The sequence below is a fragment of the Heptranchias perlo genome, chromosome 2, assembly GCF_035084215.1.
Source record: "Heptranchias perlo isolate sHepPer1 chromosome 2, sHepPer1.hap1, whole genome shotgun sequence".
NCBI classification, from domain to species: Eukaryota; Metazoa; Chordata; class Chondrichthyes; order Hexanchiformes; family Hexanchidae; genus Heptranchias; species Heptranchias perlo.
This window is the reverse complement of record NC_090326.1, coordinates 136,105,697-136,117,855: the sequence shown is the minus strand read 5'-3', so window position 1 is coordinate 136,117,855 and position 12,159 is coordinate 136,105,697. Positions and strand designations below refer to the sequence as shown.

At 47.8% G+C, this 12,159-nt stretch overlaps 1 long non-coding RNA gene across 1 annotated transcript in view; it reads left to right on the top strand.

The window, feature by feature from the left end:
* Nucleotides 1-3,676: 3,676 nt before the first annotated feature.
* The window catches only part of LOC137334410 (uncharacterized), a 91,289-nt gene continuing 82,806 nt past the window's right edge, over nt 3,677-12,159 (top strand). The window contains exon 1 of the long non-coding RNA XR_010966140.1: nt 3,677-3,765. This is a non-coding gene — a long non-coding RNA (uncharacterized lncRNA). The remainder of the gene's footprint in view (nt 3,766-12,159) is intronic.

Here is a 12,159-nt window from a genome sequence, read left to right as displayed (position 1 = left end):
AAAAACATATTTGTACCTGGGCTTTATCACATTCATATCTTGAGAAAACAATCCACCAATAAAAGCTGCATTAAAGCTAACATATGTGCAATTTCTACTCTAATATACTTATAAATTCAGGCAATGTGTCAAATGAAAAAGATGACATTTGCAGTTGGAAATGAAAGCAACAGTAAAGCTAGCCTATTTGAATTAAATTAATGTCATAAATACAACACATGATGAACTTTAATATGAAGTTTAGTTATACAGTTTAATTAGCTTCCAATATATTCAAAGGAGAGCAGAGAAACAACTAAGTCTGTAGGATTTTCCAATATGATAAACGATTTGTTCCAATCAAAAAAAATATCCAGGTCGCAAGCCTCTGAACTGATGGTGAGCTGGCCCAATGCACCATATATGCTCGCAACATGATACAACTTTATGTTTCAATGCAATCATTCCTGATGTGCTGAACTGCCTCAGCGTGTTTACAAGGCCGTTGGAGGCGCTTATATCTTGGTGTTGTTTTAATTCAAAATCATCATGAGATGACTTCCCGCATTTATACTGCTGAAACCGACTCCCTTATCATGGCGGGAGAATTGTACACTCAGTACTTTATGAATCGACAATTCTATTGGTGCGATACGGGAGCAAGTTTTAGCAGTGTGAATATCATGAGTTGGCCAATGGACGCCTCTCTCTTACAGACCAAACTAATCAAGCTCCAATGTAAAAGCAATCTATGGGAGGTCGGATCCACAGACCTGTAATAAAGTGCACCCCCATTCCCGTCGGCTTCACATTCTGCATGTTGGGAGTTAATAGTATTGCAATTATGTTAAAGAAAGCACGGGGCCGATTTTTATTGCCTTTTAAAAGGGGCCAGGTATCCAAAGTGTCTGCCTGTTTCAGGCGATAGGCCTCTTTTAATATGGAAATCGGGGTCCTACAACATAACTAGAACTCTGATTGCTATTTTAGGTCGGAACTGATCAGAGCCTGTGCCACACACACTCTGACAAGTTCCGCGGGGCGATTCAACCAAGGAGGTCCGCCAAAGGTAAGTATTGAATTATTTTGTAGGCCCTGGAGATGCATGGGGCCCACAAAAATAATCAGGGTCGCTGCTGCCACCCTGCAACCCACACCCTCATGATTGCGACCCCCCCACCCCAAAACTTACTTTGCTGGCCTGATCTCGAAGCCTCAGTTGTGCATTCGGACATCCGTTTGGTGCCCTGCAGCTCGCCTGCCAAATTTAAATGAAAGGAATCTTACAACACCAGGCTATAGTCCAACAAATTTATTTTAAAATCACAAGCTTTCGGAGATTGACGAAGGGGATAATCTCCGAAAGCTTGTGATTTTAAAATAAATTTGTTGGACTATAACCTGGTGTTGTAAGATTCCTTACATTTGTCCACCCCAGTCCATCACCGGCATCTCCACATCAAATTTAAATGAGGCCGGGGCCTCAAAATCGCAGGGGCTGCTGGAAAGGGTGACCGATCAGTGCAGATGTGCATGTGCAGTGCACACAGTAGATTTTATACTGGAATCCACATTGAAATGTAAATGATTGTCATTTTACTTGTTAAATCTAAAAGCAAGATAAACCAAGTGTCCTCTCACTGCTAACCTTTGCAAATCGTTATCTTATGCCTTCCCTTAGGGCCTTGTTTCTAAATACAAAGAAATAACCTGCATTATACAGCACCTTTCACAACCTAAGGACATCCCAAAACAACCAATGAAGTACTTTTGGAAGTGTAGTCACGGTTGTAACTTAGGAAAATGCAGCCAAAATAATAACGTTTTTAGAAGTATGACAGAATATGTATAGCTTACAGCGTAGTCAATACTCAGAGGGTTAAAGTGTTGAGCTGTAATGCAGTACCTCAATGACAGGCAGCCCCCTCCATCACAGTTATGTGACAGATCGAAAACACTGTCTGACTGCAGCCTAGCCAAGGATGCATACCATAAAAATGAAAAAAATACCAAAATGGCCCTTCTTCCTGCCATCTCATCTCTTCCATATGAAAATGCTTTTGCAATGCTTGAAATCAACCATTCATTATTTGCTAGTGGCCTTGGAACTGGACATTTTACTCAGTGGCTGGGATGGTTTTGCCCCTGATTTGCATTTTGGTGTCACTGAGCCACAGCCTCATCTGGTGGGCGAGCCAGTGTGTGTCCAGATACCTTATATGGTCCCAATAGTTGTGTAAGTCACACTGACATTGGGGCTGCATATAGTAAGAACAAGTACTTAATGACAACTTGACATTACTCAGTTACACCTTTAAATCATTCACACAGTCTGTTTTGCATCTTTCTGTTATATTCAACTCCTTTAATAGTTAAGATAAACTATTAGTATAAAGACAAGAATAATATTTTGGAGGTTTTTTTAAAAAAATCCATTTTCTTTGTGGTGTTTTCTCTCAAAGTGGCACACAAAAAGGGGTAACACCATATTTAAACAATTTTATTGGTCCCAATATTAACTTGGAGCTGGGAAGAGAGCGGAGTGGTGGGGGGGAGGAAGGGTTTATGGACGGAAACCCAGAAGTAAGGGTTTCCTGTAGTTCCTACTGAATTTAATTGTAGGACCTGCTTTAATATTTTTCAAAGGGTTTCCTGTCTGATCGCCAGCTTGATTGACAGGCTGGCTGCCTGTCAGGTGGGAAAGCAGCCAGGGAGCAGATGCCAGGAGGGAGATCGCTACAAGCAATGGCTGGAGAGCTGGAAGGTGGATAAATATTTATAATTATATTTGTGCAGGGTGGCGGGGTGGGGGCGGGGGGTCGCGGACATCAGGGAGGTCTTGGACAATGGGATGGAGGGGGAGAGGCCGATCACAGCAGGTTAGCTTGTTGGGCCTGGATGAAGCACTCCTGCTCCTCCGGGCCCACAAGCAGTGCAATAGACGCACTTAACTCATGATCCAGCCCTTCCCGCCTCTTTTTCACTTGCGAGGTTCACAAGTCCCAGGAAACCCACGCTGGGAGTGTTAAATTTAAAGGTCAGTGAAAATCAATTTAAAAAGACCTAACTAACATCCAACGCATCCAAACGTGCCTGGGTTAAATCCAGAAACGGGAGTTTTGGAGCCGGGATGTGGTAGCGCTCGAAAAATCAATTATTTTAACTATCCACCCGCCCCTAACCCACCCATTCTTGGGGGTTGAAATTCCCCCATTGTCTCATGAATTAGAGCAGAGCTAGTACACGTGCCGAACACAATGTGTAATCTGGCACAAAATAGGATATGTTGACTTTCAGCAGTCTGGAAGTCTGCCAAATGACATAATAGTGGCAGTATCCCCTACATAAGCTGCAGGGTTAGGTCAGAGCTCATTTTGCATTGAACCATAACCTTGGATTAATTTTGTTTAATAAATGTTTATGGTCTTGGCCATCCTATGCATTTTAGTATTTGTTTTTTCCTTTCACGGAATTATAGATGGTCAGAATTTACTTTATACTTCTCCGGTCAGATGCTGCACATTGTGTTGTGTCATAACACACACTGCAGTCACTTAGATAAGACATTCAATGTGTCTCTCAGTGTTTGCACACTGAATATCCAACAGCAATTGCAGCCTGTGGCAAGATGTTTTATTGCAGCATTGCTAGTTCTGTTATAATGTGCAATTCCAAGGAGCATGAAGGAAGCAGATAAGGAAATTGACTTATAAAATGGCTTCTATTCTTCTAGCACCATTGTCTTTTGGAAGTCTTCTGAACAATTCTGACTAATCTAAAAGACAAGTGAGTTTTCATTGTCCTAAATGTTATGTGTTTGTGTTACCTTATGTATTATGCTTTACTCAATATGATTTGTGAGATCAGAGATTCTCATTTGCAGTGTTTGCCTGTTCATAAAATGAGTTTCATGTCCTTTTGGTTCCATGTCGATGAATAGCTGATTACCTTGCTGAGTGCAATTGGCTGCCGTGTTTCCTACATTACATCAGTGACTGCAATTCAAAAGTACTTCATTGGCTGTAAAGTGCTTTGGGACGTACTGAGGTCATGAAAGGTGCTATATAAATGCAAGTTCTTTCTTTATTGACATGCATAGGATAATGGATATGTTGAGAAAGTTACACAGAATAAAATACAATTTGGAATAAGTTATAAAGGCACAACATGTAAATGTATTTCTTATGACATTACAAACTGTAAGAGTATTTCCATCTAAATTATATATGACTTTAATGCTATCTTGCACTACACTTGTGTCAGGATAAAAGTAACAGTTTTGTATCTGATACAACTCCAATCCAACTGTGTGGGTCCCAATGCTTGTAGCATTGCATATTGAAGTTGCACCATTATTAGTAGAGAAATGATATGAGATACCCTCTTTTTAACATGCTTTTGGTGACTCCCAAAGACAGAGGCTCTACTGTACATAGATAATCTTCACAACTGCTTGAATAATGAATATCGGCAATGATGGCAGCCTGCAACAAAATGCTTTATCATACAATATATAACTGCGTTATAACGTGAGAAACAAGAATAAGAAACCCAAGGTGAATGGATTATGAAGTGTACAGGTAAAATTACTCCTATTGTGATAAGAACATTGGTGCAGAAATTCCATGGGGGCATGAATGGTCTCCCACAGCAGCACATTTGCGAGGTACTGGAACAGGTGCCACGTGCGCTCTCCACAATAGTACAGAGGATGGAGGAGTCCAATTCCTGCATGAGTGGAATGGTGGCACAGATACGTGAGGGAATCTCTGAGATAGTGTTGCAGGGACGTGAGCAATTGTCTGAGATAGTGTCGCACATAACTGCTGAAATGTCTGAGATAGTGTTGCAGGTAAGTGCGGGAATGTCTGCGATGGAGAGAAGTCTAGCCTCCGTTGAGCTTCAAACATGGCTCACAAATGAGTCCATTTAGGCCCCAACAACGGTCGTTCGGACTCAGGGTGAACAACATTCTGCCACCTTAAACAGGCTGACAGATACTTTAGAAGTGGCCTGCCAATGCATCACACATGTCCACCATGTGTTGTCCAGCAGGGTGTAAGAGTGATGTGGGCCTGGCCCAGGGGAGGGCGATGGCGAAAGGGGACATGGAAGTGGGGACGCCATTCAAAGCTCTCCCATGTCTCACCCGTTGACCCCCACTTAGCCAGTACTCATAATGCTGCAACCTCTCCAGGGGCTGAGTCAGGCCCTGCATAGGTGCAGGTGGAGCAGTCTTTGGAGTGGCCCTCATAGGCTCCAAAACCCAGAGGTCATAGGCCGAAGCATTTAAGCAGTCAGGGCATGAACATGAGCAACCTGCCACTACCTCTGCTGCAGCCACAGGGGATGCACCATGTAGAAGTAGTAGGAAGAGAAAGGCTAAGGTTTTGTGATCACGAAGTGTATACACAAGGGTGTCTGACAGATGGTCATGTTTTTCATTTATATTTGTTTTTTGTTAAACCCACATTAAATGTTATGATTATCACCACTACTGCCACGTCTTGCCCATTCTTGACTGGCTTTTGTGATATGGCCCTTTCATGAATGGCGACACTTGATGCCACTCAGTGGGTGACCTTACAGCGGGTGTATGTGTAGTTGCAGGACTGTTTTGTGCAGGGAGGGGTGGGGAGGGGGCTGGTGTTGGCGCTGCTCTTTCCAGATGGTCTGAGGACTGAACTCTTCACATTTTCTGATATTAGGAGAACTGTTTACATATCAGTGACTCCCTGGCCTCACGAGCAACCAGGTGAGCCGCTGCTCTGCCCATGGGTTCCTCCTCCTCCTACTACTACTCCTCCTCCTCCTCAATGTTGTGGCCGATGTGGGTGGGGCCTCCTCAAGCGGCACCCCTCTCTGTTGTGCCATGTTGTGCAGGACACAACACACGACTATAATGCGTCTCACTCTGTCTGGTGTGTATTGAAGTGCTTCCCCCAGAACGATCAAGGCACCTAACTCACATCTTGAGCAGTCCTATCACATGCTCAATTGTAGACCTGGTGGCGATGTGGCTGTCGTTATATTGACGCTGTTGCTCGGTGATGAGGTTCCTCAGAGGTGTCATGAGCCACGTGTGCAGGGGGTATCCATTGTCCCCAAGGAGCCAGCCCTTAAGGGTGTTCGATGCGTGGAAGAGGCCTGGAATGTTGGATTCCCTCAGAATGAAGGAATTGTGGCAGCTACCAGGGAATCTGGTGCACATGTGAAGGAATCTTTTGTGGTGGTCACAAACAAGCTGAGCGTTGATGGAGTGATACCCCTTTCTGTTGATGAACACTCCTGGCTCGTGTGGAGGTGCTCGTATTGCTGTAGGGTGCAATCGATTTCACCCTGCATCCGTGGGAAGCCAGCCACAGAGTGGAATCCCACAGCCCTTTCCGTCTGGCTGAGGTCGTCCATGGGGAAGTTGATGTACCGCGAGCCGTCGGTGACCTGCCTTAGGCACTTGTGTGCAGACGACTGAGAGACCCTGGCGATATCCCCGGTGGCACCCTAGAATGATCCGTAGGCGAAGAAGGTGAGGGCAATGGTGACTTTAACTGCGACGGGTAATGAGATGCTGCTTGGCCCAGCCGGGAGCAGCTTTGCATGAAGGAGGCTGCAGATGTCTGCGACCACCTGGTGACTCACTCTGAGCCTCCGTATGCACTGCTCCTCAGAGAGGTCCAGGAAGCTGAGCCTCGGTCTGTAGACCCTCTGGCGAAGGTAGTGCCTCCTGCGACGTCGCTCTCTCTGTTGTTGCCCTCTGTGCTCTTGTGCAGGTGCCTGTGGCGCAGCACTGTGTGTGGAGCTGCAAATGGCGGAAGTGCATGCCGTGCCTGGCGAGGCTGGTGATGTTGCCCGTCCTCGGATGCAGTGGTAAATGCAGCCATGGCGCCCCCCCCCCCCATCCTGATCGTGTCAGTTTGAGGGGGTCTGAAAAGTTGGTAATTATATGTGAACAGAAGAATTCTGAAAGGAAACTAAGAATTTTCAGTGAAAACACACAGATCTCCCAGCCAAAAGTTTGTCGGAAAAAACTGAGTGCCCTGCTGCAATAACTCATCTTTTATCCCCAGCTGTCAAACAAGCGTTTGAATGTCCAACTGGCTGCTGGCTGAAACACGTCTGGTAGAACATGGAGTGTTTCCCACAGCAGGGGAAACACGCTGAGATTGTTTGAAAATCGGACCCCTGCCTCAATGTGCACAAAATCAAGTACTTCAACTATCTAAATAACTCTCTTAACCACCAGCCCGCCAGCTTTAATTGCTGGTGGGATTTCTGTATTCGGGCGGCAGGTGCGCACCTAGACGCGTCAATGGGGAATCCAGAAGTCTCGGGTTGGAGCCGGGTTCCAAATCCACTCGGGATTTCCCCAATTTTCGGAGCCCCCACGCCCCCAATGCACCTGCACTTGGATTCCAAAATCAAGCCCAGTGTACCTGACGTGTGTTGCACCTGTGAGGAAAGAGGTACCCCTGATTTTCCTGTCCTGGGCAATTTGCATGTTCCCGGTGCAGGCTCGCTCACCCCTCGCCCCTGGTTGGCCAGGCTTGAGAGGCTGGAGAGCAGCAACCAGAGGCCTTTAGGCCTGAAGATCTTCCTAGAAAGGAGGGACTCTTTTAAAGATGCACCAACATTTAGATCAATCTTCAGGTTGCAGCACAACCGCAAGAAACCTGTAGGTAAGTTACTTTTAACTTACTTTGATGTAAAGCCAGGAGGAGCAGGAATGCACTCTCCCCACCCCCTCCCGATTACCTCCCCTCACTCCTGGACTCATCTGTTGGTCTCGGCTGGTGTCCGAGCTGGCTGAAATAAGTCAGGCTCTGACCACCAGTCTGGTGCTCTGACACAGCTCGCGCCATTATGATTAGGAGGCCTGAGGACCAATTTAGGATGGTCCTCAGACCTCTCCATTCTGACGCATCTTGGTTGCGCACTGCACAGATTGCGTCCATTTCCGGGCACTTATGAATTTAGGCCCCTTACTATCTCCACTCACACATAAAGATTGACAACTTTGAAAAGTTAGTGGAGGCTTTCCAGTTCTAGTTTAAATTTGGCAGGGGCGAATTTGGGAAAATCCAGTTTTTGATCTTCTTTGCACCCTTCAGATTCAGAAGAAAATAAGGGTATGAGTTGGTAAAAAAAACAGGCATAAAGCCTGTTTTTTTGAACTGTTAACAGATGCCCTAACAAAACGATTACAGCAGAGGACAGGGCTGATTTTTTGGGTTTATGAACAGATTAACGCCTGCCCAATTGGAGGAGACTGATCCCACTGGAACTTCAGAGATCAGGCTAATTATATGTGTCACCTATCGGCCCTTATTGAACCTGTGTTGAGAACTTGCTGGGAAATAGGGGGGAAGGCAAGAAATCACGTGCTAGCAGCCCAGTGGGAATATTTAAAAGGTTGTGGCCACTTAAAGATAAGTTGTCGCATATGGGGGCAAAAATTTTGTTGCCCTTTAAAAGACTCAGAAATATTGTAAATGTTTTTTTCAGCTCTTTCAAAGACTTTTAGGGGCAAAAAAGAGGTTGGCAGAACTCTGGCTCTCACAATAAATGTGGTGGCAGGAAACAAAGTTTTTGGGCAGCTGCTGGAGCAGTGCAGCATTCAAAAGGTTTGGTGGCCAGGGAGGTGGGTATGAGGAGGGTTCCCTTGTGCGTTACTTCAGGGTGCTCTGTCTAGAGGACAGAGATACAAATTAACTGGAAGGAAACAGAGACAGAAGAGTTGAGGGTCCTGGTAACCTTGACTATTTGCCAATCCGAGACCTTGCAGCTGAGAGGAGCCGAGCCGAGCGGAGGGAGGGTCCGATAAAAGGTGGGATTTCAGAGCGCTGAGAACAGCTGAGAGGAGCCCAGCGGAGCGGAGGGAGCGTCCGATAAAAGGCGGGATTTCAGAGCGCTGAGAACAGCTGAGAGGAGCCGAGCCGAGCGGAGGGAGCGTCCGATAAAAGGCGGGATTTCAGAGCGCTGAGAACAGCTGAGAGGAGCCGAGCCGAGCGGAGGGAGCGTCCGATAAAAGGCGGGATTTCAGAGCGCTGAGAACAGCTGAGAGGAGCCCAGCGGAGCGGAGGGAGCGTCCGATAAAAGGCGGGATTTCAGAGCGCTGAGAACAGCTGAGAGGAGCCGAGCCGAGCGGAGGGAGCGTCCGATAAAAGGCGGGATTTCAGAGCGCTGAGAACAGCTGAGAGGAGCCGAGCCGAGCGGAGGGAGCGTCCGATAAAAGGCGGGATTTCAGAGCGCTGAGAACAGCTGAGAGGAGCCGAGCCGAGCGGAGGGAGCGTCGGATAAAAGGCGGGATTTCAGAGCGCTGAGAGGAGCCGAGCCGAGCGGAGGGAGCGTCCGATAAAAGGCGGGATTTCAGAGCGCTGAGAACAGCTGAGAGGAGCCGAGCCGAGCGGAGGGAGCGTCCGATAAAAGGCGGGATTTCACAGCGCTGAGAACAGCTGAGAGGAGCCGAGCCGAGCGGAGGGAGCGTCCGATAAAAGGCGGGATTTCAGAGCGCTGAGAACAGCTGAGAGGAGCCGAGCCGAGCGGAGGGAGCGTCCGATAAAAGGCGGGATTTCAGAGCGCTGAGAGGAGCCGAGCCGAGCGGAGGGAGCGTCCGATAAAAGGCGGGATTTCAGAGCGCTGAGAACAGCTGAGAGGAGCCGAGCGGAGGGAGCGTCCGATAAAAGGCGGGATTTCAGAGCGCTGAGAACAGCTGAGAGGAGCCGAGCGGAGCGGAGGGAGCGTCGGAGAAAAGGCGGGATTTCTGAGCGCTGAGAACAGCTGAGAGGAGCCGAGCCGAGCGGAGGGAGCGTCCGATAAAAGGCGGGATTTCAGAGCGCTGAGAACAGCTGAGAGGAGCCGAGCCGAGCGGAGGGAGCGTCCGATAAAAGGCGGGATTTCAGAGCGCTGAGAACAGCTGAGAGGAGCCGAGCGGAGCGGAGGGAGCGTCGGAGAAAAGGCGGGATTTCTGAGCGCTGAGAACAGCTGAGAGGAGCGGAGCGGAGGGAGCGTCCGATAAAAGGCGGGATTTCAGAGCGCTGAGAGGAGCCGAGCCGAGCGGAGGGAGCGTCCGATAAAAGGCGGGATTTCAGAGCGCTGAGAGGAGCCGAGCGGAGCTGCGACCGAGTTCGAAGTGACGTCAGGAATCAGATCGGGACGCGACACAGGGGAGGCACCTGATTGGTGAGTAGGTTCAGGTGAGTATTTCTCCTTATCTACAGTAACTGAAGTAAAAGGAAAGGGAAGGTCTGCAGGTCTTATAGGAAGTAGCGTTTATTTTTTAGTGAATCAAGGTCCCTAGTGTAGTTAACATTCTCTAAATTGAGAACAATTTAAAGGAGAAAACTCCTTAAAGGGAGTGGTAAGTAGTTTTTCTTTCCTTTTTTTTTCTCTTGACATTGTAGTTGTTCTTAAGCTAATTTAAGGGTTAAGTCATGGCAGGAGATCCCAGCGCCGTGTCATGTTCCTCTTGTGGGATGTGGGAATTCAGGGATCCTTCCTGTATCCCTGATTCCTTCACCTGCGGGAAGTGTGTCCAGCTGCAGCTATTGTTTGACCGCTTGACGGCTCTGGAGCTGCGGATGGACTCACTTTGGAGCATCCGCGATGCTGAGAAAGTCGTGGATAGCACGTTCAGTGAGTTGGTCACACCGCAGATAAAAATTACTGAGGGAGATAGTGAATGGGTGACCAACAGACAGAGGAAGAGTAGGAAGGCAGTGCAGGGGTCCCCTGCGGTCATCTCCCTCCAAAACAGGTATACCGTTTTGGATACTGTTGGCGGAGATGGCTCACCAGGGGAAGGTGGCAGTGGCCAGGTTCATGGCACCGTGGCTGGCTCTGCTGCACAGGAGGGCAGGAAAAAGAGTGGCAGAGCTATAGTGATAGGGGACTCGATTGTAAGGGGAATAGACAGGCGTTTCTGCGGACGCAACCGAGACTCCAGGATGGTATGTTGCCTCCCTGGTGCAAGGGTCAAGGATGTCTCGGAGCGGCTGCAGGACATTCTGGAGGGGGAGGGTGAACAGCCAGTTGTCGTGGTGCATATAGGCACCAACGATATAGGTAAAAAACAGGATGAGGTCCTACAAGCTGAATTTAGGGAGTTAGGAGTTAAACTAAAGAGTAGGACCTCAAAGGTAGTAATCTCAGGATTGCTACCAGTGCCACGGGTTAGTCAGAGTAGGAATGACAGGATAGCTAAGATGAATACGTGGCTTGAGAGATGGTGCAAGCTGGAGGGATTCAAATTCCTGGGCCATTGGAACCGGTTCTGGGGGAGGTGGGACCAGTACAAATTGGACGGTCTGCATCTGGGCAGGACTGGAACCAATGTCCTAGGGGGAGTGTTTGCCAGTGCTGTTGGGGAGGGTTTAAACTAATGTGGCAGGGGGATGGGAACCGATGCAGGAAGTCAGTGGGAAATAAAGTGGTGACAGAAACAAAAGGCAGTAAGGGAGAGTGTACAGAACATGACCGGACAGATGGTCTGAGAAAGCAGGGCAAAGACCAAGGGAAGTCTAGATTAAACTGCATTTATTTCAATGCAAGAAGTCTGATGGGCAAGGCAGATGAACTCAGGGCATGGATGGGTACATGGGACTGGGATGTTATAGCTATTACTGAAACATGGCTAAGGGAGGGGCAGGACTGGCAGCTCAATGTTCCAGGGTACAGATGCTATAGGAAAGATAGAGCAGGAGGTAAGAGAGGAGGGGGAGTTGCGTTCTTGATTAGGGAGAACATCACGGCAGTAGTGAGAGGGGATATATCCGAGGGTTCGCCCACTGAGTCCATATGGGTAGAACTGAAAAATAAGAAGGGAGAGATCACTTTGATAGGATTGTACTACAGACCCCCAAATAGTCAACGGGAAATTGAGGAGCAAATATGTAAGGAGATTACAGACAGCTGCAAGAAAAATAGGGTGGTAATAGTAGGGGACTTTAACTTTCCCAACATTGACTGGGACAGCCATAGCATTAGGGGCTTGGATGGAGAGAAATTTGTTGAGTGTATTCAGGAGGAATTTCTCATTCAGTATGTGGATGGCCCGACTAGAGAGGGGGCAAAACTTGACCTCCTCTTGGGAAATAAGGAAGGGCAGGTGACAGAAGTGTTAGTGAGGGATCACTTTGGGACCAGTGATCATAATTCCATTAGTTTTAAGATAGCTATGGAGAA